The sequence below is a fragment of the Lissotriton helveticus genome, chromosome 6 (genome assembly GCF_964261635.1).
Source record: "Lissotriton helveticus chromosome 6, aLisHel1.1, whole genome shotgun sequence".
Classification (NCBI taxonomy): domain Eukaryota; kingdom Metazoa; phylum Chordata; class Amphibia; order Caudata; family Salamandridae; genus Lissotriton; species Lissotriton helveticus.
The window spans coordinates 844,981,244-845,007,293 of NC_136067.1; positions in this window are offsets into that span (position 1 = coordinate 844,981,244).

A 26,050-nucleotide genomic window follows, 5' to 3' on the forward strand; every position below is an offset into this window, starting at 1 on the left:
GTTGCCGCAGAGAGACGCAGCTACTTGGAGCTCAGAGGAGCATGGGAAGGCCCTGGTAAGAGCTGTATCTGGATTGGGGCTTCCACTGGACTGTGATTGCGCACCGGCTCAGAGGTGTGAGGCGGCGGTGAGTAAACCGCAGCACCCTGCATCAAAATAACCTGGAGTACAAACAGTGCAGGAGGAGGCGGTGAGGAAACCGCTAAGGCTTTTGCGAAAACTCATGGGGGCATTTGGATTACAGCCACTGCTGTTAAAGTAGGATGGTATTTGCCCTTTTTGTTTGCTTACTTGATATCATTTTGTTGGGAACAGCGTTTCATTTCTTGCTGGATTGCTGCTGTCCATGTGGCTAGTTGACGGAGTGTGCCACGTAGTTACACTTCCGCATTGTCCACAGATTATATGGTACTTTGTGTTCATTTGCTTATTTTGAAGCGAGACACGGGCTTTATTTGACCTTTTGTTTGGGGGGCTGACCGTTACAGAACTGGTGAGCAGGGGGAATCCCGAGTCTGGGTGTGCCAGGCGCAGGGTCTTGCGGTGCTGGGGTACGGATGGGGTATGAGTGTGGTCTCATCTACTATTTTATGTTTTGTAGGATTATCCACCACAGGGGATTGGTTGTTTTCAGAAGCTAAACGTAGGCATGCTGTAGTACTATCGTGGATAAGGTATTTATGTCCCATTAGTGAGACTCTAGGAGAGTAGTATTCTGTGTATGTATGTTTGATCTATGTTATTTTTTTGACTTGTAGGTTCTTCTCCCAGCTGTTCTCAACCTTTCCTTTCCCTCACTTGATCGCCCTAGTACTCCGTACATTTCTAGCTGGAGTTTGGGGATGTCAAGGGGTGGACCCCTTATTGCATTGTCCGGACCCTGAGGAGTACAAGATTCTGACACAAGCACAGTGGTACATTGAAGATCCTCTTTGAATCATGGAACACACATTGGCCTGTCTTGTTAATCAAATAGTATAGGCAGTCCTGCTAGAGGAATAAAGAATGGATAGATAGGCATGGGATGGAGGCAGGCATTGTCTAACCAATGTCCTTATAGGGAATGGGGGAGTCTGGCTTCTTCACTGTACATTGGTCCAGCTCGAATCAGACCATAACTGTATCTAAAATGGAGGGGGGGCTGAATTAGTCAGTCAAACATAAACAAACAGAATAATATAATGTTACCCTAGCTATATCCTTTTTTTGTCAAAGCAGTTTGGCGATAGAAAGTTCTATGCAGCCCGGCCTACTCAGTAGTCAGGGAAGTAGAGTTCGTCCTCAAAATCAGGTGATTTGCCCAAAAGAAGTTGTCAGTTGACTCACTACCATGACCTGAGTCTGACCAATCAGCCTCATCCTCCTCCAGTCAAACTTCAGGTATGGTGTAATTTGGTGGTATAAAGTGCTTTAATTTCTCCATGTTTTGTGGCCAGAGACTGGTCCTTCTCACTGTGACAACTGTGCCAGCTGCACTGAATACAAGCTCAGCAGAAACCCTGGCTACTGAGCAAGCCAGATACTTTATTGCCAGCCTGCTGAGTGCTGGCCATTGGGGCCTCTTTCAATACCAATACCCCAATGCGTTTTGATCAAGATAGACCTCTGTTGGGTCATCCAGATAGGCCTGGACCATCCTCTCAATAGTCATTGGGGCTCTACCTTGTTCGACCTCTTTGCCTTCCCCTATGCACTAGACATAAGCCCTGCCTTTAGAAACCAATCAAATGCAGATTTGGGGGGCGATGTCCCTGTTCATGTTGTTGCGGTGTTCTTATAGTTGGTTTTGGTTGCTGTGAGCCATCAGCACTGCCCTCCGGCTATGAAGTTGAAGCCTGCACTGCAGAACGTGTGCCCTGGAGTGGGCCTCTAATTCCCAGCCATTCTTTTTCTAGTTTGATGGCTGCTCAGCAATCCACTTCTTGTAGTTTCAAACATCCTTGTCTGAAAAAGGAATGAAAGTGGCCGGTAATTGTTTGCACCGTGGATCGATAATTGGGGCACAGATGTAATGTTTGGATGACACAATGTCTCTTAGCACCAACTCATGCACATCTTATTTTCCGTCAACACCAGCCTACATTTCAGATACCTCCTTTAGGTGTTCCTGTAGCCTATGCAAGAATAGGATAGCTTGGCCCATTGTACTTTCCTCCGTGCTGACTTTCTGTGTGAAAACCTCAAAAGTAAGCAGTATCTCTGTCAGACATTTGACTAGACCCAATTGGTCTATCTTTGCAAGACATATTCATTTATGGGTCTGTACTGCTCAAACAGATGTTGCAACATGTAATAAGTCAAGTTCCAACGTGTTGGCACCACCTGTATAAGTGCTTTAACTGGCATTCTATTATCATGCTGAATGAACCTCAATTACTTCTGGGTTAAAAAGAATAGCTGAAATTAGTGCAGATATTTCTGCAGGTGGACAATAAGTTGCTGATTCGGTCTTTTCGGAGAAGTCTTCTACAATGATGTTGATGCAGTGTGCCAAACACAGGTCCCTCAACTAGCCACCATTTGCCATGGCCTTAACTATATTACTGCCTTTGCCTGTGGCAACACATCAAATGTTAAGCCCTCTTGGTCACAGGAATTCAAAACCCCTGTTGTTAAAGCCATCTAAGATGTTTGTAGCAGAAAAGGATTTCTCCAAGGCGAACATGGCAACTTTTACATGCTTCCGAGCACCATTAAAATTTTTAGCAGTGTCAACACCTGCGGATTGCTCTGTTTATGTCACCCCTTAGTTGTCTTAATTGGGCATGCTGGCTTGATGAGAGATGGATGCGCTGGCTTGCTTCTGCCCAGATGTTTTGTTTTTTCTGGTACTCTTTTTGTGCTGGTTGGGTAAAGGCCGGTGGTGCTGGTTGGCCCAGAGCATTGGAGAAGATTTCCCAGGCGTGGACAGTGCTTCCTTGGGTGGGTTTGATTTCTTCCCACAGTGTTTTTGCAGCGACTGATAGCTTTTCTGGGTCGCGTATTTTGCATCGAATTCTCTTGTGTTGGTATCTCGTCATTGGATGGGGGTCTGAGTTTGCGTATGTTAAGGCGGTTCCCTGGATAACAAGAGTGAGCTCTTGAGGTTGGTGATCGCTGTGGTCGGACACCCCGATCCTGAAATCTTTTACTAAGCCAAGAAGTGGGGGAGCGAGGAAGGTGTAGTCGATTGCAGTATTAACTGAGTTTCTATGGAAAGTTGGGGCTTGGGGTCTATCCCCTAGCATGCGACCGTTTAGTGCTACCATCGATCGGCTTTCCAGTTCACTCTGCAAATCCTTCGAAATTTTGGCTGGTTTGCCCTACTTGTAGTTGTCCTGGGAGAGGATCCTCCATGCTCGGTGTTTATCGTCTTCTGGATTGCAGTCATCTGTTCCCTCAGCAAGGAACATGTTAAAGTCTCCTGTTATAATATAGCTGGAACCTTCATCCTCCGTTATTAGCTGTGTAAGATCGAGTATCAGCTGCTTTGCACCATTCCTCTTGCTCTGAGGGTGAATATAGATGTTTGCCAGAGTTATGTGTTGTAGATTACTTTGGCCCTGCATTTCAAATTGGATTGCCATTATTTCAAGGGATGTAGTATTTTTGCTCATGCATTCTTTTCCTGCGGTTTTGGCTTCGATCGAGGCGTAGACGGTTAGTCCTCCTTTGTGGTGACCGTAGTTTGATTGTCAGGAGATGGTAGGTCTATTAGCCTTGGAGGTGTAGGGGGTCCTCCAGCCAGGTTTCCTGTAGGAGCACTAAGTCAAACTTTTGAAGATATGTCAGTAGTGAGGGGTCGTTAATTTTGGTCCCGAGGCCATTAATGTTCCATGAGCAGAGTTTTAAGTTCCTTTCCTTGTTTCCCTCTTCAATGTTGGGTCATGGAATGTCTGTTCTTAGGTTTATAGTTTTATATATCCAGGACCAGTCGGTTGGGGAATGGTTTCCTTCTAGCCACCTTCCACCCCCAGTTGGGGGGCTGAGTCTGTCAGGACCTGTGACCGAGGTGCTGCGGGGTCCCTTGAGGACTGTGCTGATTTGATTGCGTCCTGTCCGGCTGCTTGGTTGCCTCTTGTTGGGAGCAAGTTGGTGTTGGAGCAGCGGGGCCTGGTAGCCAACTGGTCGGTGCTGATACACTCGGATCCCCCAAGCTTCTAGTTTTAGTTCTTCGCTGAGGATTCTTTCTGCTAGCTCGGGTGTTGCCCATTCGGTCTTAGTTGCCTCTTGGTCCGAGAGATGTTTGAAGGTTTCAAATTCTACTGACAGCAGATCTTGGGTTTTGATCCCAGCCAGACTCCTGATTGCTTTTTTGAAGAATGTTACCGCGATTGAGGGTGTACCTTCTACCTTTGGACTTGTACTCTGGGACAAACAGGATTGTTTGTGAAATGGCTTGCTGACATTGGTTTGCTGGATTGCTGCTGCTGCCTGGGCGCTTGCGGCCTTGCTCTTCGGTCGAGAGTTTTGTTTGGATTTTTTCTGCTTTATTTTCATTGCTGTGGGTTCACTCTGTAGTTAAATTGGTCATCGATGTTGGGTAGTGGAATTGCGATTGTTTAAAATTTTGCTTCTGAATTTGATTGTACGGTCGAGGGTTGGCGTTGATTGATGTAATAAAAAAATTGCAATTTTGAAAAGCAAATTATAAAAAAATAAACAAAGAAAATTTAAAAAAACTGAAGAAAAAATATAAACATAAAATAATTGAAAAGAAATAAACAAAATTAACAAGAAATGTACATTTTTTTATTCAAATTTAATAACAAAAATTAAAAGGAAATTGAAAAAAAATTAAAAATATAAAAATTAAATACAAAATATAAAAAATTATCAACAAAAATAAAAATTGCAAAAATATAATTGCTGATGTAAAAGGTGAAGGGGACTACCATTAGAATTGAAACCCACTGGGATTTGGGAGGCAAGGAGTTGTGCAGATGAAAAAAAGTATATAAGACACATTTAGTATGAGCATTGTGCTAATAGGCCTCAAACACAACACACAAAATGGCCGCCAGCCACAAGGTCAACAACAAACAGGAGGCATGACCACAACAAAGAAGGCACGCATGCCCCAGGCAAAACCACATTGGCTGGCTACATAAAAGGGGCATCGACCACATGGTCAAACAGCAAGCAAGGAGGCATGGCCACAACAAAGTAGACATGCAGGCCTATGGCAAAAGCACACTAGCTGCCTACACAAAATAGCAGCCAGCCACATTGTCACAACAATAACCACCAGCAAGGAGGAATGGCCACAACAAAGAAGACATGCAGGCTTATGGCAAAAGCACACTGACTGCCTACACAAATTGGCCGGCAGCCACATGGTCACAACAACAACAACCAGTAAGGAGGCTACGAGCCAAATGGTCAAACCACAAGCAAGAGGCATGGAAAACAAATAAGACATGAAGGCCTATGGGAACTGACTAAACAAAATGATCCCTGGCCACAAGGCATGGGGAACAAAGACAAATGGTGGCCTATGGTAAACACACTCACACACTGGCCAGACCAAGGAAGCATGGTAACACAGGAGAAAACAGCATTAATTCAGCAATACCGAAAAGGGAAATTAAATGGGCTAACAAGATTTACAGGACACATCCTCCAACGGTATCAAACATATTACTACACCTATACACTGTTTGCAGAAGTAACATACCCTAAAAAACACATCTTGTAATTTAATCCAATGCCATCCATGGCCTAAATTATATTTCAAGTCAAAAGACACAACAGAATCAGTTGTTTCGTGCACCCATAGCTAGTACTGGGCCAACTGGCTGGAAGGCCCATAGTGAATTTAATGAATTTTGCATATTCATTAAAAAACATGGAGAATATTTACTAAACTGTGCAACATTTTTCCTTTATAAAAGAAGAAAAAGTACATGCAAAAAAATAACTAGGCTCCAACTGAAACTGCAGGCCACCCACAAAAATACATTTTAAAAATCAAATTAAAGTATAAATAAATCCTGGTGCATGGCCCCAATCAAACAAACAACACCCTTATTTCTTTTTAATATATATTTCTTTGCATTTTCCCCCCAAAATATACAGAGAACAGTACATATATATGAAGCAGTGGGCAATTGACTACAACCAGTGTGATAGATAATGCCATTCATACTGTTGAGACATTATAAACTGAGCCTGATACAAGTTCCATATAGCAGGCAAATGACAGTATATTGTGACCTCCATGTGCTACATCGTGTTTAAATGTTCGAAGAGGTGCACTTTTATGTCCATTGGGGTGGGAAGATATCTGTTTCACCCGCATTGATGCAGTTGTTTTATCCATGTGGCCCAGACGGTATTTTCCATGAATGTCTGCACCTGGTTTTCCAATTTGGAAATAAGGGATAAGGCAAAATATGATATAATTTATAATCAAACAAACAAGGAGGGCCATCGTCTAAGCGTCACGCCTGAGTCAATGTGTGTGGGGTATAGGTGCTGCCTTTCTGTGTCAAGTTCGCCATTCCGTTGCCGCAAAATCTGATAGGGTAGGCGACTTTGACGCTCATGCATGCCAAATATTTATTTAATTTGTCCAGGGAGAGGTATGCCCTATGCCTGATATATGTCTGTATAAGCCGGAATCTAGAGTTTCTCGGTATGTAATTTGAGTTAGCTAACCCTGTGTTCCATTCATAGTCTGTCCACTGTTTTCCCCTGTCTGCTGCCCACCTTAATCGAGGGGCCGTCATAGGTTTCGTTGTGTGAGTAAGTAGCGCCTCAGCTAGCAAGTATACAATGTGGGATCCGTTACCCATGACATGTAAGTTTTATATTAGGAGATGCATCTCCGGTTCGGAGGTGATGTCACCCCCATGCCGCGGAGAGTGATCTCCGTGAGGGAGCGTCGGTAGCGGTGAGGAGTGTTGCCGCGGAGAGACGCAGTTGCTTGGAGCTCAGAGGAGCATGGGAAGGCCCCGGTAAGAGCTATATCTGGATTGGGGCTTCCACCGGACGGTGAAAGCGCACCGGCTCAGAGGTGTGAGGCGGCGGTGAGTAAACCGCAGCACCCTGCATCAAACTAACCTGGAGTACAAACAGTGCAGGAGGAGGCAGCGAGGAAACCGCTAAGGCTTTTGCGAAAACTCGTGGGGGCATTTGGATTACGGCCACTGCTATTAAAGTAGGATGGTATGTGCCCTTTTTGTTTGCTTACTTGATATCATTTTGTTGGGAACAGCATTTCATTTCTTGCTGGATTGCTGCAGTCCATGTGGCCAGTTGAAGGAGTGTGCCACGTAGTTACACTTCCGCAGTGTCCACGGATCGTATGGTACTTTGTGTTCATTGACTTATTTTGAAGCGAGACATTAGCTTTATTTCACCTTTTTTCTTTTGGCTGACCATTACAGAACTGGTGAGCAGGGGGAATCCTGAGTCTGGGTGTGCTAGGCACAGGGTCATGCGGTGCTGGGGTACGGATGGGGTATGAGTGTGGTCTCATCTACGGTATTATGTTTTGTTATCTACTACAAGGGACTGGTTGCTCTCAGAGGCTAGACGCAGGCATGCTATAGTACTACAGTGGATAAGGTATTCATATCCCATTAGTGAGACTCTATGAGAGTAGCATTCTGTGTATGCATGTTTGATCTAAATTATTTTTTTGACTTGTAGGTTCTTCTCCCAGCTGTTCCCAACCTTTCCTTTCCCTCACTTGATCAACCTAGTACTCCGTAACTTTCTAGTTGGAGTTTGGGGATGTCAAGGGGTGGACCCCTTATTGCATCGTCCGGACCCTGAGGAGTACAAGATTCTGACACAAGCACAGTGGTACATTGAAGATCCTCTGAGATTCACGGAACACACATTGGCCTGTCTTGTTCATCAAATAGTATAGGCAGTCCTGCTAGGGGAATAAAGAATGGATAGATAGGCATGGGATTGAGGCAGGCATTGTCTAACCAATGTCCTTATAGGTAATGGGGGGAGTCTGGTCTCTCCACTGTACATTGGTCCAGCTCGAATCAAACCATACTTGTGTCTAAAACTGAGGGGGGGCTGAATTAGTCAGTCAAACATAAACAAACAGAATAATATAATGTTACCCTAGCTATATCCTTTTTTTGTCAAACCAGTTTGGCGATAGAAAGTTCTGTGCAGCCCGGCCTACTCAGTAGTCAGGGAAGTAGAGTTCGTCCTCAAACTCGGATGTTCACCCAGACGAAGGTGTCAGATGACACACTACCATGACCTGAGCTGACCAATCAGCCTCATCCTCCTGCTGTAGTACTTCAGGTATGGTGTAATTTGGTGGTATAAAGTGCTAATTCATTTTGATCGTGTTTAATTTCTCCATGTTTTGTGGCAAGAGACTGGTCCTTCTCACTGTGACAACTGTTTATTAGTGTGAATAACAAGGACCCCCTGATTAGGAATTGTCAGTTCCAGAGACAGGGACAAAAATTATACGTAGATAGTAACGTGAATAAGACAGCTAGCCAGGAAAAGTCATAAATTAAAAGAGATACTAACAAATTTGATCAGATAAAAAACATCTATTTCGTTTAATAAGCATTTGATATAAAAAAGGGGGGGAAACATACACATTTCACAAAAATGTATAACTTCACAATAAATGAATTAGGAAACACAAGTCCTAAACGATTATCCTAAAAATGATAACACAAACGATATACTAAATTTACATAAATTCATACTAAATGGCAAACAATATTCCCTCTACTCAAAAAATTAAAATACACCATTTCACAGTGGGTGGCAAACAATAATCTTTCGACGCGCGTTTCAGCGTTTCAGCAAACGCCTTCTTCAGGAGCCACACATTTTCATCGATAAAAAACTTTGAAAAGCTTGATCTTCGTATAGTCTAATTATTTCATGTTTGTTTATTAGATACTCTGTTTCTGACCAGGAAGATACGTCAAAAGGTCTCCAGTTAAAAAAAAAATTCCCCGGGAATCGTTAGCTTCTCGTAGATATTTTCTTCATTCGGAAATGCCCGCTAATTGTTAAATTTATTGTTATAACGCATTACTTCTTAATCGATCGAGGTAATGGGTTCCTTTGTCAACAGATAATATATTCCCAGATGTGGAAACGATAAATCTTGGAGTGGGATGAAATCATTTATAACGGTCGGGAGACGCCAGCAGATCATTTTTGCTCCTCCGCGGCCCCACGTCCATCGACTTCTCATTTCCGTATCAAAGGAAATACTGGTTAAAGTCTAAAGCAAAGGACTTACCGGTTAGGAGAGCCCACTCCAAGATTTATCGTTTCCACATCTGGGAATATATTATCTGTTGAAAAGAACGGCTGAATTTAGTGCAGATTTTTCTGCAGGTGGACAATAAGTTGCTGATTTGGTCTTCTTTTCTGAGAAGTCTTCTACAATGATGTTGATGCAGTGTGCCAAACACAGGTCCCTGAAATAGCCACCATTTGCCATGGCCTTAACTATATTACTGCCTTTGCCTGTGGCAAAACATCAAATGTTAAGTCCTCTTGGTCACAGGAATTCAAAACCCCTGTTGTTAAAGCCATCTACGATGTTTGTAGCAGAATAGGATTTCTCCAAGGCGAACATGGCAACTTTTGCATGCTTCGGAGCACCATTAAAACTTTCAGCAGTGTCAACACCTACAGATATAATTTCTCTAACCCCCACAAAAGAGATCCAGTGTGCAGTGATGCACATGCAATCAGTGGCTTGGTAACTGGTTAACATGTCTGTTGTTAAGTGGATAGTGTGAACAGCACTCTGCTGCAAAGCTTGTCCAACCAATTCCAGCACATTGTGATGTAGTGCTGGAAAAGCAAGTCTGGAAAAACAGGTCCAGCCAGGAACCTTCCATTTCAGGCAGATGGCCTCCACAAATTCTAGAAAACCCACTACTTCCACAAAAGAATAGGGGAGAAGGCCCAGCTCTAATATTTTAGCCAGCTATGTGTGGTATAAACGTACTGTTGGGTAGTTGCGTTCATACTGCCCCTCCTTCCTAAACATGCCAGTAATAGTAGCTTGTATGTTTTTCTTTTCTGGTGCCACTGATGCAGGTGACATTGTAGGAGCAGAAGGTGGTAGGATCAATGTGTGTCTCAGAGGGACAGTTGTTGTATGCTCTTTCCTTGGTGTTTAGACCTGATCTTGCTGATGTGGGAGATACTACTATATTGCTCGGAACGGGGCTTATTTGTGTACCTATGTTTTTTTAGTGAATTTCTAAGGTTTTTTAAATGCTAATCCATAACTATATCAGGCTTGAAACCTATGGTCTTTTCAGTGAATTTCGAAGGTTTTGTAAATGACAATTTTTGAATGTATTAATTATTATATTTATTTTTTTGATATAACTTGTTATAGTTAGGGATTATCATTTAAAAAAAACATAAAATTTAACGAAAAAACCATAGGTTTCAGGGGTGTTATTTGATTTAGTTTTTTTCAGTGAATTTTTATGTTTTTTTAAATGATAATCCCTAACTATAACAAGCCTCAAACCTATGGTTTTTTCAGTGAATTTCAAAGGTTATTTAAATGCTAATTCCTAACTATGACATCCCTAAAATCTATGTTTTTTAGTGAATTTCTAAGGTTTTTTAAATGATAATCCCTAACTATATCAGGCTTGAAACCTGGTTTTGTAAATAACAATTTTTAAATGTATTAATTATTATATATTTTTTTTATACTAATTTACTACTTTTTTTATCTATTTATTTTTAGACTTGTTATGTTTAAATTTGTTTTATTGGATTCAAGGAAAAGCATAGATAGTACAATGCAATATTGAGGCCACAAGAAAAGGTAGATGACATGCTGAAAAAACCCACTTCGTTGGGCATAGCATACAACTCGTAAAGGTCATAGGGTCCTGCCAGCGTACGCTCTTTGTGTCACCCCAAGGAGTTATGGCGTTGAGCAATAATTGTCCGTGAAGTCAATTTAGTAAAAACAGAAGTAACAAACCCCCCTCCCCTACCCAAAAACTCCCCCTCCCCAACCAGTGTGCCAAACCTTGTGAATGTAGGGTATCTCAATTACGGCGTGCTCACGGCGCTTCCTTCTCAGATTCTGTGGTGGCATAGTTAGTGTCTGTCAGGCGCAGTAGACGGAGGTATCTGGGGCACGTAATTTCATTGAACTCTTGAGAGAGAAGTGTAAGCAGCGGGTGCCAAACTGTGTGGAATGTAGCTGTGGTCTCTGTGAGTGTAGTTTGGATACGTTCCATCCCTAAAGTAAACCAAAGTCTGTGCAACCAGCCCGTGTGAGTGGGCCGCGTGTTTGTCCCCCAAAAGGATAGGATGTGCTGGGAGGCAGTCTGTAGCACAAGACCCATTTGGTACCCTCTAATGGATTTCAGAGGGAAAGTGAGTGCATTCGGGAGTCCTAGAATGGTGTACACTGGAAACCGTGGGATTTCAGTGTCTAGGGAGCTATCTATATCGTTGAAGACTGCTGTCCAATACGCCTTGTCTTCTGTACATTCCCATAGGAGATGTGTCAGAGTGCCCTTTTCCCCACATCCCCTCCAGCAGGACTCGCTCCGGGATGGGTTGCCCCAGTGGAACGTGGCAGGTGTGAGGTACCAATATGTGGCCAGCTTCACAGCCGACTCTCTGCCCGCTGCATTCCTTGTTGTGTGATTGGCCCTGTAATAAATCGTCCGGCACTCCCAAAGCGTTAATGTTCTCCCTAATTCCTTCTCCTCCCAACGTCTCTGCCCTGCGGTGTGGTGTGTCTCAGGCAGAGGAAAGAGCATATTGTAGAGGTCCGTGATAAGGCCTCGATCTGAGTCCTTTGTAACCAGCCATTTCTCAAACTCAGTCATATGCCTACCAACAAGTGGGCCAATCGTGGGTTGCGTGAGCCAATGCCTAAACTGCAAGTATTGATAGAGCTGTGGCGAGGTGATATCGTACCCCTGAGACAGCTCGATGAATGGGATGCAGCCCTCCAAGTCAAAGAGATGCCCTCTGATCTACAGCTGAAGCCTCGCCATTGTTGGAACGCCCGGGGGTCAGTGCCTGGGGGGAACTCAGGATTGTCCAGTAGAGGAGTGAGCGGCGAAGGGAAGGTTGTGAGCTCTCGTCCGGCAGAGACCGAGTCCCACACTTTCAGTATGGTGAGCGTAATGGGTGAATTCTGGAGATAACGCGGTCTGTGTGGGCGTCGAAGGAATGGTATTTTCCACAAAGATGTTTGAGCCATGGCCCTGTCTTGGAAGATCCAATAAACGGAGTGTGGAAATCGCACTCTAGTGTATTTATTCGAAAACTGCTTGTCTTTCTTTTCAGTGGTGCTATCAAGGTGAACCCGCCTGAGCTGCGGGTGTGAATGACTGGTAGATGCGCTATTTCCCTTGGGAGTAACGTCTCCTCAATGTACTCCTTAAATTTCAATAAATATTCAATAAAGGTCCGTCTCTTTGTTCTGTCGTGTTGTTGCTTTTATTTCATGTCATTTTTACGTTCTTCATATTATTATCGTCATAATATGTGTTCATCATATGATATTCATCTTTAATGCCCAATGCATTTCGGGCCTCTGCCCTTCATCAGGGGACTTAGTATCTGAAGGCAAAACAAGTAAAGCCAAGTTTCAATATGTCTGATGTTTACGACATTCAATACACATTGTTGAAATAACATTTTAAGTACATCATTATACTGCGCACATGACTGAGCCGGGGCAGTGAATGTGAGGATATGGTCAGTGAACTGGACATAACTTTTGTGTTTGGATACATGCGGGTGAGTGTATAAAACGCGATATTATGGTGCTCGGTGAAAAGAAATGAAAACGAAACCCTATACTGTACGTGACTTCAGTGTTTAGATACATGCTGGTACGTGTGTACAACGCGGTATTCTGGTGCACGGTAAAACGAAATTCAAACGAAAACATTTTTGGCAAGTGCCCCGATAACCTTACCCAGTGCTGACCTAATATGCCGTACAATTTGCATGCAGTTTAAAAAAATGTGCCTGGCTGGTTAAGGAAATCTGACCTGTTTCATATATTTATCCGATATCCGTAGAGGCTTGTGCCGATGGAAGAATCTAAAAATACCTAAAAAAACATAGAGTGTAAGTTGCACTCGGAAAGTGAATAGTGCGGTCTAAAAACACGCGAGTCGCCGTACAGGCGAGATGCTTACCCAAATGGTGAAACGAAAAACTCTTCTTCTCGTTCTACGGCCCCGAAAAGCAGCCGCTGTAGCGGTTTGTGAAGCGCCACGTTGTGATGCTGTAAAATATACGTGCTCTTCGGTGTGATAGGCAGGTCGAATGTCAGGTGACCCTGCTATAAGTTAGCAGTCCGTGGATAGGCTGATATAACGCGTAGAGTGTATGGCTCAAATACAAAGCTTTATTAGGAGCATAGCGAACACGGAGAAAAAAATGCGTGAATGTAATTAAGAAAACCGGTGAAACGGTGGTAGACAGCGTGATTACCCCTGTACGAATATGCGTGAAAAAGTGTAGTTAATGGGGAATGAGGTATGGCAAAGAAGGACATATATGCTTAAATAACGTAATACACAAATAACATAAAGTACAGGGTGTCCTGGATACATAAAGTGAGTGTAGATCTAACATGAAGTGTGCTATTTTAAAGGTGACAACTGAATTCTAAACCTTCATTGAGTCCTTTCGGCTGTGCCGATGACAGGCGGTGAATCCAAAATAGTTCTCTCTTTAGTAGGTGTTGATCATTGTCTCGTCCACGTAACACTGGTACTTGTTCCAGTATACAAAATCGTAACTGGCTGGCATTGTGTTTGAGCTCATCAAAATGTGATGCCACGGTGGATTTGGACAATTTTAGACTGATGTTGCTTTTATGTTCGATTATACGCGTTTTAATTTTCCTGGTGGTCTTGCCCACGTATACTAGCCCACATGGGCATTTTAACATGTAGATGAGATTTGTGCTGTAGCAGGTCCCGGTTACGTTTAGTTTAATGTTATTGCCGGTTAATGGGTGTGTAATGGTGTTACTTTTGATGATGGCTTTACAGTTACCACAATTGTGGCACGGAACAGTTCCTTTGTATTCCGTTGTTGATTCAATTTTCCGTGAGTTCAGTAGTTCTTTGATGTTCTTGGTGCGTTCATGTGCAAATCTAGGGTTGTGTGTAAATATGCCCTTGAAATCTTCCTCTAGAATTAGTAACGGCTAGTGTTTTAGAATGATTTTTTTAATCTGGTGACTTCTGGTGGAATACTTAGACACAAACACTGCTCTGGGTTCGTCATTTCTGTGTGTTGCAGATAACAGTTGGGCTCTGTTTAACCCTTGTACACTTTTGACGGCCTCTTCCAATAGGGGTTCTGGATATCCTCTTTCTTTGAATGTTGTAATGGTAAGATTCTTATGTTGTTCATAGATGGTCAAAGATGATGCAATGCGTTTCATCCGTACTAACTGGGAGAATGGAAGATGTTTTTTCAAGGATGGTTGGTGGAAACTGTGAAAATGAAGAAGATTGTTTCTATCTGTAGGTTTTTGGTATATGCTGGTTTGTAATGTGCCATTTCTATGGGTAATCATGATGTCAAGAAAAGATACCTGAGTTTCACTGATGTTGTGTGTCAATTGGATTCGGTTGCTAACCTTGTTGAGATTCCCAATGGCTTGTTCCAAAGAGGTGGCTGATCCCTTCCACAAGATGAAGATGTCATCAATATACAGTTTGTATAAGATGAGGTTGTTGGTCCATTCTGTGTTGGTGAGTATGTGGTCGGTTTCAAAATGATCCATGAAAATGTTTGCATACGATGGGGCTGCACAATTTCCCATAGAGGTACCAGAGCATTGTGCAAAAAATTGATTGTCTCATTGAAAATAACTGTGAAATAAAGAAAAATGCATTAGTTCCATTAATAGTAATTTTAGTTTTTCTTCTTTGTCGCTGTGCATCAAAACTCTTTCAATGGCAATTACCTCCAGGTTGTGGGGAATTGAGGTGTATAGTGCTTTCACATCGATGGTACTCATGATCATGTTGGTGGTGAATGATGATTTGTACTCCTCCAAAATGTTCAGAAAGTGTGTTGTGTCTTTGATGTACGTGGGTATCTTCTGTACTAATGGTTGCAAGTGTTTGTCAATAAATTTACCCACCGGTTCATGGATAGAGTTGATGGTAGGTACAATTGGACAGAATGGTGGAATTGTCTGATGTTAGTGGATTTTCGGGATCATGTATATATACGGAATTGACGGGTTGCTTTTAATTAAGAATTCCTTTTCCTTCATGGTTATGATGCCTGTGTCAATTGCCGTACCAATGATCTGGTTTAGTACTTTAATGAACTCATTGGTGGGGTACATCAGGTTTGGGTGGTGTTACTGACCGTATCCTCACATTCACTGCCCCGGCTCAGTCCTGTGCGCAGTATAATGATGTACTAAAATGTTATTTCAACAATGTGTATTGAATGTCGTAAACATCAGACATATTGAAACTTGGCTTTACTTGTTTCGCCTTCAGATACTACGTGCCCTGATGAAGGGCAGAGGCCCGAAATGCATTGGGCATAAAAGATGAATATCATATGATGAACACATATTATGACGATAATAATATGAAGAACGTAAAAATCACATGAAATAAAAGCAACAACACAACACAACAGAACAAAGAGACGGACCTTTATTGAATATTTATTGACATTTAAAGAGTGCATTGAGGAGACGTTACTCCCAAGGGAAATAGCACATCTAACAGTCTGTCTTGGAAGAGCCATCTCTTCTCCGATTCGGGCCGATACCATTCCACTAAGTATCACAACTGCGCAGCTTGAAAGTATTGTTGCAAATTGGGAATCCTCAGACCCCCCTCGTCCATCCCACGATATGCCAGTTGTTTATGCATTCGCGGTCTCTCCCCCCCTAGATAAAATGCTGAATCGCTGCTTGCAAGTTTGTAATAGTCCCGGCCAGCGGGGACATGGGGATAGTTTGAAAGATATATAGTATCTTGGGGCGTGCCAACATTTTCACAGCCGCGATCCTCCCCAACAGGGATTGCGGCTGTTTCGTCCATCGCTTCAGATCCTTTTGAATCTGCGTCGTGATGTTAGCATAGTTCAAAGCCACCGTCCGGTCTGTAGATGGCGTAAGGGAAATACCCAGTTATGGCAGTTGCGACTGGGTTAACAGTCCCCCTCCGTACACTGGTGCTTCACGGTAAATGTGAGCAATTTTGCCCAGCGGCAAGATCAACGATTTCCCTCTATTCATCCGAAAGCCTGACACCCTGCCGAATGTCTCAATCTCTTCCAGGAAGGCTGGCACCGAGCGACCGGGGTTATCAAGAGCCGCCAAGATGTCATCAGCATACAGGCCGATGGAATGTGGCTCCCCTCCAAAAGTTATGCCTCGGATGTCAGGATGGTCGCGCACTCTCTGTGCCAACGGCTCGACGTAGAGCACAAACAGGAGAGGGGAAAGGGGACACCCCTGCCTGGTACCGCGCTGAATTTCGAAGGGACGGGAGCATAAGCCATTAAGGCGTACCCGCGCTTGAGGGCAATGGTAACAGCTGGCAATCCAGGCTTGAAAACGCTCACCCACCCCGAAGTGTGTTAAAAACCTCCTTAAAAGCCCCAGTTGACGCGGTCAAACGCATTTTCAGCGTCAATGGCCACCAGTACCGAGTCTGATTGCTGGAAATGGGCTTTGTCGATCAAGTGAGGGAAGCGTTTGGTGTTGTTACTGCATTGTCTGCCGGGGATAAAGCCAGATTGGTCCGGCTCTATAATCCCCGGGAGACAAGGTCCAAGCCTCAAGGCCAGCACACCCGTAAAGAGCTTAAGATCAAGATTAAGTAAGGAAATTGGCCGGAAAGCGGAGCATTGAGTGGAGTCTTTGCCCGGTTTGGGCAGCACTATTACATCGGCCTCCAGCATATCGGACGGGATGGAGCTGGGCCCTGAAAAGAATTAAAAAGCTTTGTAAGCATCGGGGCAAGCAGCGGGCAGAACGTTTTATATAAACTGGTGGAGAAGCCGTCTGGACCTGGCGATTTTAGGGGTTTGAGACGGGAGATGGCACTAATCACCTCTTCGATTCGAATAGGTGCATCTAGAGCGCTCGCATTACCTGAGTTTAGCGCGGTAATCACGGCACCCCGTAGGTAAGTGTCAGCGTCAGACACTGATATGATGTTTGCCTTGTACAGGGACGCGTAATAATCTCTAAACGCCCCTGCTATTTGTGCCTCATCCCGTAGTTAGTCCCCCCTCTCATTGCGCAAGGATAGAATCTTTGAGCGTTGAACCTTGGCCCTCAACGCGCTCGCAAGGAGGCGTCCCGTTTTGTTCCCCCCTACATAATAGGTATGCCATAGGCAGAGAGCCACATACTTGGCCCGATCCATGTCCAGATTCGCTAACTGTGCCCTGGCAGCTTTTAGTTGTTTCCAGATTCTTGGGGCTCCCGTACGGCTGTGAACTTGTTCCAGTTCTACAACCTGAGCTGTGAGGACTTCTCGCTTGGCTTTACGATTTTTGGCCTCCACCGCCGCTACGGCGATTAGTTCGCCCCGCACTACAGCTTTTAATGCCCCCCACACTGCTGTCATAGGCGTATCAGGATGGTCATTAACCGCAATGTAATCAGCAATACGCTTATGGAGCTGCTGGACTACCTCTGCACGCTGTAAGAGGGATTCCCTCAACCTCTATCTACCAGGGGGTCTGGTGAGACTACGGACTCTGATCGTGATCTCCACGGCTTCGTGGTCGGAGATGGCCGCAGGGGTGATATCCACATCCACCACCCGGGCGCCCAGCTCAGAGGAGCCTATGAAGTGGTCCAATCTAGCATAGGTATGATGCACATGTGAGTAGAAAGTGTAGTGTGACGCCCTAAGTGTGCTTCGCTCGTCACAGGTCCTCTATCCCCCTTTGCTTTAACCATTCCCTACCTGCCGCCGAGATAGCGCCTGTGCTGCCATATCGTTGGCCCGACCTATCCTTGTCTTTGTCCATCACTAAGTTAAGATCCCTCCCCAGGAGTAGGAAGGGATCGGAGGAGTGCAAGGCCTCTGATAAGGCATTTTGTAGGAAAGGTTCTTGTTCCGTGTTCGGGGCATAAAGGGATTCCACCGTCAGCTGCATGTTTCCCACTGTGATACTATGGGCCAGAAGTCTGCCTTTGATCTCCCCCACTTTATCTCTAACTTGACCCTGGAAGTGCTTGCCAACCAGAATCGCGACCCCCGCCTTTTTGTCAAGGGTGGAGGAGAAGAATTGTTGAGGGAACTCTCAGGACCTCATCCTGTGCCAATCTTTAGAAAGTAAATGCGTTTCTTGAAGTAGGCATAGCGTGGCACCCAAATTCTCTAGATATGATAGTACCGCTCGCCGTTTGAAGGGGTTATTGAGGCCCTTCACATTCAGTGTTAGAATTTTTAAGATGGTATCAGCCACCCGTGCGTCAATGAGTGATGTATGCGCAGTTTGTACACTGCTGTCGCCATGCCCCTCGCACGCAGGCCTCTGCTCCTGTCGGCACACTGGTTCCCACCCCCTTCCCCTCAGCCCCGCAATTCACCCAACACCTTCCCCCAACCCAACCCACCCGTCCACCTGCCCCTCCCTCCCCAACTTCCCTCCTCCGGGCCCACCAACCCCAACCATCTGCCCACCACCCCCAACCCTAACCCCAACACCCCCTACCCCCCTCCCCACACCCTAACCCCAACGCAAAGTCCCCCCTCCCTCTCCCCAACCCCTCTGCCCCAACCCTCACCCCTTCCCTCCCTAATCCCTCCACCCTTCCCTCCCTAACCCCAACTTCATTGCCCCAATGCAACTGTCTAGTCCCAGGCATGTCAGTCCATTTCATCGGCCTGTGGTGAAATGACCAAGTAGAGCGCTGTGCCAAGACAACCCCGCAGCTTCCCGCTCCTCCCCCCTCGGACAGCAATGCATAGGTGCCTCAGTCTCCCCCTCCAGCAACCGAATCAGTCCGTTGGTGTAGTATCCTTGGCAACTTCCCGAATGGCCAAGGCCCACTCCTGCGTGATGGTGTGTTGGTCCGGTTTCATGACCATAGCCGGAGAGCATCTACGAGAGACTCTTTGCCAACCTCCCTTACTGGCTTGCTGCAATGGTGTTGGGGATGAAGGCTCTTCCGACTGCTCAATGCCCAGCAGGGAGCAGGTGTCCTTTAGGGATCTCAAGTTGGTGTAGGGCCCTGTTCCATTTGAAAATTAGACGAAAAGGATGTCCCCACGATTATGGAATTCCTTTGTCACAAAGGTAGTCCGTGGCGACTTTAAAAGCTTTCCTTTTCGGAAGCGTGATGACCGATAAATCTTGAAACAAGGCCACGGGGCTGCCTTGATATTGGAGAGACTGCTTTAGGCGCGCCTCCTGCAGGATCCGCTCTTTAAGTGGGAAGTCCGGGAGAAAGGCCAGAATGTCCGGAGGAGGTGAGGGCGCTCTCCTTGTCAATCCAACTCGATGAGCCCTATCAATTCTGATGTCGAAGTCTGCAGCTTCCCCCAGAATCTCTCGGAACAGGCCCTTCAGGTAACCTGTAATATTTGCCTCCTCCGCTTTGAGTGGAACGCCTCGGACTCTTATATTATTGCGCCTCGACCTATTTTCCAAGTCCTCCGCGTGCGCTTGCACGTCAACCTGTTGCTCCTTAAGACGGATAATTTCTTGAATAAGCTGTTCCACCTCTTTACTCCGGGCACTCACCGCCTCTTCCACTCCTGCCACCCTTTCGCCCAAGCCGTCCAAATCGCGGCGGATCTTCCGGACCTCCGCTGCCACCTCTTGCTTTAGTGCTTGAAAATCTTCCCTAAGGGAGTTAGAGAGCCTCCAAGAAGGATTGTGTTATGGGCACCTCTCCCTCGCCCGCTTCAATGTTCTGTTTTGACGCTGCAGGGCAAGGAAGCCCCTTGTCTCCTTTGGCCGGGCCCTTACTGAGCATCTCAGCAAGTGTATGCTTGCCCTTCCTCTGTTGGCCTGCCATATGTACTGTGGGTGCTGGTCCGGACACTATTGGGGGGGCTCACTCCCTCCTTGATAGAGCTGCCCCCCTCTGCACTCCCGGCAACCAAGTCGCTCCTGCTCTGCCTCAGGTGCTCAGCCGCTTCAAGGTGGAACTATCCGGTAGATCAAGGTGTACCTTGCACAGCGGTCTCCACTGCCGTCTATTTTGCCCCCCCACGTGCCACGCTCCCGCTCTTCCCTCTTAGCTGTCGTGCTGACTGGCCTCCCACTATGGCTGCGGGGATGCGCCTCCTTGTCGAACCCCAGGGAAATCAACCCCCGAAGAAAGGCCGTCCTGGTGCTTCGCTTGCTGGCCCCCCAATCTCCGGCTTCCTATGAGGACAATGTCCAGGCTGAAATGATATATTTCCTGGCGTGGGACCCCCCACCAGGGGTGTCCCACACCGGCTTGCTCCTGCACCACCCGTCCGTGCCAGCCAGCTGGGCCTGCTGGGATATGTATTAACGCCCTCTATTAGGCCTTCGCCTTACACACAAGGCCCCCTGATGCCGGCACGCACCCACCGCATCCAGCTCCTCACATGGGGGATCCCCTGGACCCCCCTCCGCCGCCGCCACCACCAATGACTTGCCTTCTGCGTGGAGCGACTGGGGGCCCCCCTCGTACCCGCTAGCTGCTGTGCTGTGCTGTGGGCTGCCGATGCTGCCCCAAAATGGCGTCTGGGATCCTCGCCCATCCCTCCGTACGCCTCAGCCCCTGTTCCGCTCACCGGCAGGGCCTGCCACTGTCTCTGCTGCCGTTGAGAGGGTGCTCAGACTCCACCGCTACTGCAGGTGAAATGCCAGTCGTCCACGCAGCCCCCCGGTGGCGCCCGGACCCGGCAAGGCCTCCTTCGCCCTGGCTGGGCCTCCCCGCCCGGGCTCGATTTCAGCGCCGCCGGTTGCTTTCTACCCAGCGGCCCTGAACACGCCTCAGCCCCTGGCCGGCTCACCAGCGGGGCCCGCCGCCATCTGTGCCGCCGTCAGGAGGCCGCTCGATCTCCACCGCCACCGCGATAGAAATGGCAGGTGTCCCCGAAGCCCCTCAGGGACGCCAGAACCTGGCAAGGCCTCCTCCGCTCTGGCAGGGCCGCCCAGCCTCAGGCCCGAACTCCGCGCCACCGGCTACTCTCCTCCCAGCGGCCCTCCGGGTGCCACACTCGACTCCCCGTCAAGGCCACCAATTGCCGCCTCGGATTCCTCCGGATTTCACTGGGCTCTGGGACTGCGGGTACGTCCTGGGAAGGGCCGCCAGACTTCGGAGCACCGGGCCACTACCACCTATGCTCCTCTCACTCCAGGTCAGGAAGCTGTCGACCAGCCGCCATCACGCCTGCCACGAGGTTGGGACCCTCTAGACTCCCGCTGGACACACGCGTCTCCCGGGTCAGCACCAGTCAGCTCCAGGTAAGGCTCGCACTCTCCCACCGCCTTTTTTCTGCACTGGGAGGGAGAGTTAAGCCAAAATAAGCCCCCGGGGAGGGAAGGACACGGGGAGCACCCGGGATCTGCAGCCACTCAGGTCGCCATCTTGACCACGCCCTAGAGTTTAAAAAAAAAACATTACATACTTTTTACATAAATTGAAAAAAATGGTTTTAAAAATATTGAAATTCTATATATTTATTTTATTTTATATTTTTAAAAATATATTTATAATATTTTCTTAATTGTTTTTTTCCCAAATTTTTTGGGGGATTTGCGCACCCAAAGAGTACCTTCCTCGATTACTATGTGGAACATAGCCGCCAATTTAGGATTGCTGTGTAGGATCTACCGTGGCCAATTCCGGGCACCGGGGACCCCATTCCCCGGGGCATGGCCAATTATTTTTTTGTTTTTTATGGAGGAGGGCTGCATAGCCCCTCTCCTGAGGCCACTTCAAGGCCCTGGGGACCCCATTCCCCGGGGTCGTCCTTTTTAAAAAAAATTCAATTTTTGTTAATGGGGAGGGGGCCGCGTGGCCCCCCTCCCGCGCCACTCGTAGCCCCGGGGAGCCCAACCACCAGGGCTGGCCCTCATCGTTGGGGACCTTGGGGGGGTCTCCAATCCCCGCACGGTCCCGCCGGCTCTCCGCCTCCTGCGGGAGCCGGTGTTCTATCTATATCCGAACCCCATCTGTGTGTGTACCCCCTAGGCATTGCCTTGCATGTCAATGTTGCGCATGCGCACAATACATCCAACTATCTGGCAGTGTACCCGTAACGTATTTCATTTTATTTGCGCATGCTCAATTACAACATGCCTAATCACAGCTCTCACACCCAATGACATCATGCTCAACCAATCATTGTTCTGCAAAGCATTTATAACCTTCCAACCTTCTCTAACTTTTCCTATTCAGCAGTCACAGCCCTGCCGATAGTGTTCACTCCTTGCATTGCGTCGCTGAACTCAAACTTTTCCTATTCTGCAGTCACAACCATTGATAGTGTTCGTATCCACTTCTTCGTAGGTGAGCACTTTTTTAAGGGTAATTAAGTTAATTAATCTGAACGATGTCTAAGTACAGCGTAAATGCACATTTTTGTTCGATTTGGCAATGCTGCTTTTAATCACGCTTTCTTGCTTTTTTATATCGTTAAAGTTGACTTTGCAACCTTTGTTTCTGTGAAAATCACTTCATCCTGCTGCATTTCTTTAACTTGCGAAGCGCCACCTGGACGCTCCCGCAGCAATGTGCTACGTGCTGTTCAAGGTAATCCAATGTAGTTTTTCTCGTGTAAGTAGTGCGTCACGTGCCCCATGCATTGCAAAAGTAATGTTTTCGGCAATGCTGTATTTTAGTAAGGTTTCCAGCTCTTGTATGTCCAATAACTTGCCTTGGTAGCTGTTGTTTCTGGGCAAATCAGTTAATCCTGCCGCCTTTCATTATTTAAGTAGTGCGCCACATGTTGCTTCCTCCCCATGCACTGCACATGTAATTGATTGGTCAATGTTGTATTTTAGCACGCTCTCCATGTTTTTTAATAACGTTAAACTTGATTTACTATCCTTTGTTCTGTGAAAATCACTTAATCCTGCCACGTTTCTTTAATTTGCCAAGCGCCACGTGGCCGTTCTCGGAGCAGCGTATTTTCGCATGGTTTCCTGCTTCTTTAACTTGTCTTGGTTTAGAATCTCAAGATAACCGGTGCTGCCTTCATCTTAAATATATGGAACGTCATTGAGTATTTGAAGGGGCTATGTTCTGTGTAGCATTTGGGAAGAAAGGTAGCTTGAAAGGTATTTCATATTTTGAAGTTGGAAAGGTGGTGTAGTATTTCTGTAGAAACATCTTTCCTAGGAATTAAATCTTGGTAAGTAATCGAATGTTCTGAAACTTCGACGAGAGGGGTGAACGGCACTGCTCCTCTTCCCTGTGGCTTATTGGTAAGTGCTGCGCCAGAGTGACAAGGGTTTGTGGTCCCCATTTGTAGGGCAGGTTTTATTCAAGGCTTAGAGTACTAGTGGTAATCATTGATATACAATTGACAAGCTAGTCAGCACTTTCTGGTACCACCAACTTGAGATAACCACAGTGCGTACGACCGACCATTTTACAAACAGAGTCCAACCTCTGTGTGTTTGCAAATAACTTAATCTCTCCGTGGCACTTAATCTCTCCCATGCTGATTGTGAAGCACTGCACCACGTGGCCATCCCACGCACAGGTCTCGTTGCTGAAATGGCTAGTTTTCACTAAGTTACAACTTGGCATCTTCATCAAAGTGGCCTTTCCTTTGGGGCTTCCTTGTGGCCTCTGTTTCTGGGCATTTACAGCAACTGCTTATTTTCCCCGGCCTTGAATGTGAGGCAAATGATTGTGAAGTGCTGCACCACATGGCCGTCCCTTCTTTAAAGTTTGCGAACAAAGTGAGGGGTCAGGGGTGGGGTGGCAGTTGTTATATTATTGGTGTATTCACTCAAATATTTAGTTATTTATGGTATTGTAATGTACCGTGAGCATGTGATGATATTCTCTTAACCTTGTCTTTATGTTTAGAATAATTTTAAATAGAAATGGATGCCACTAAGTACCAAGAGTTTTTTGATTATGTGAGACATAATGTGTATCCTGAAGGTCTCACTAAAGTCCAGAAGCATGGATTGCATAGACTGTCTAAACAATTCACCATTGACGGTACTATAATTTTTCATTAATGTTTTAAAGCTGGTTGAGAAAAGGCATGGTCTCATCTCATGTAATTCTTTTTGACATGCATAGTTACTGTAACATTTTTCTTTTCTCTTTTTTCAATAGATGGTAGCTTGTTCTACACTGGTAAAGAAAAGAACACTAAAGTTGTAATTGGTGCTGAAGCAGCCCAAAAAGTTTTTTTATGAATTCCATTCGTCTCTTATTAGTGGGCATTTTGGTATCAACAAAACGAAAAAAAAAGCATGTCCTCCCGATTTTTATTGGCCAAATATGTCAATTGAAATTGAACAATGGATGAGTTATAATTTTTCTTGCTTCTATAAATATTTTTTTTAATGTAAATCTCCATTGTGATAGTCTTATAGATGTTTGTTTCTGAAACCCATATATTTCTCATTTAAATGCTTGTTACACTTTTTCCGCCTGCACTTGAGATACAAAGTGAAAATGTTGTTTTGAATTTTTTTATTTGAAGACATGTCTTTCAATTTTCCTTGAAGTTTATTTCTCAATTTCTAGATGATGGAAGACCAGAAAGGGTTCTATCAGATCAAGGCCAGGAGTTTGTGACTGAAGTAAGTGAATGAAGTGAGCGACCAATCTCGGCCTAACATTTGTATAATGGAATGCTATTTCCTATTTTGCTTGCCAAATATAATTATACCTATTTTTTTTAGGTTAATTCAGTTATCTAAGCTTTTACAAATAGAACTTTCTGTAAGTGAAACCTATCACCCACAGACAAATGGTTTAGATGAGCATAGTAATAGATAAGCTGTACACCTTCAGGGAAGGAGAGTTAGTGCTTCTGACAAATTGCAAGCGAACAAGAAAAGGAGGCATTTTGGAGCATAAGTTTAACGGACCGTACCGTATTGCTGATATGCAAGAAAAGCTGGTAAAATTAGTCAATAATGCTAGCAAGATGCCTTTATGTACAACTTATAATCTCGACATGTTGAGGCCTTATAATTCGAGCGTCATAGGTAATCTATTAAAGTGTACCTTTTTTTAAGTAAGGGTACATCATTTGTATGTGTGTTGTAATGATGTTCCATCGGCTGGTGTAAATGTCTCCTTAATAGGTGAGAAGTGATTAGGTTTTTTGAAAGTTATTATTGTTTTTGTTGAAAAATATGAGCGGTTGTAATAGTTTAAAGTGACCAAGACTTTTTACTAAATTGGAGGTAAAATTTTCCTATGAAACTTTCCAATATCTCTTTATTATTTCTTATATTGCAAAAATAAAAATGTCAGTATGATTTTTCTTTATGAAATGAATCAAAGCGGAATATTTAACATAACCATTCGTATGTTTCTAAAAGGTTTTCCTACAGATATTGAAGCGTCCCGAATATGACCAATGGGAGTTAGTAATAAAATCTAACCAACTGGACAGCTACAATTGTGGTGTTTTATGCATGCTGGTAATGATACTTCCACTATGGTTTTTTAAACATTAATTTGTTGAGGATATATTACTTTATGTTACTAACTTTTTTCATTAGAATAGTTGTAAATAGGAAAGAGGGCTTTTAGGGATGACACTTGTGAACGCCTACTGAGCGCGTCCATAGTGCCCATCGGAAGCATATTGGTATTCGCATATGATTTTGTCTAACCACCGGTATGGTCCTAAAGCGGTTGGTTTGAAACCTCTGATGATTGCTTTTCAACCCCAATCCTATTGAGAACAATTGTTTTTATGTACATTAAAATAAAGCTTGGACATTTGTACAACATATACATTTTTAACTCTTTTTTCAGTTTGCAGAATGTTACCTAAGTCAGCAGCCAATTGCTAAGATTGAAGAAAGTATATCCCCCTGTTCTAGCTCATTATACAGATGTCTCAATTATGAGACCTACTTGTCGCCACAAGCTGAATGAAAATTGCAATGAACC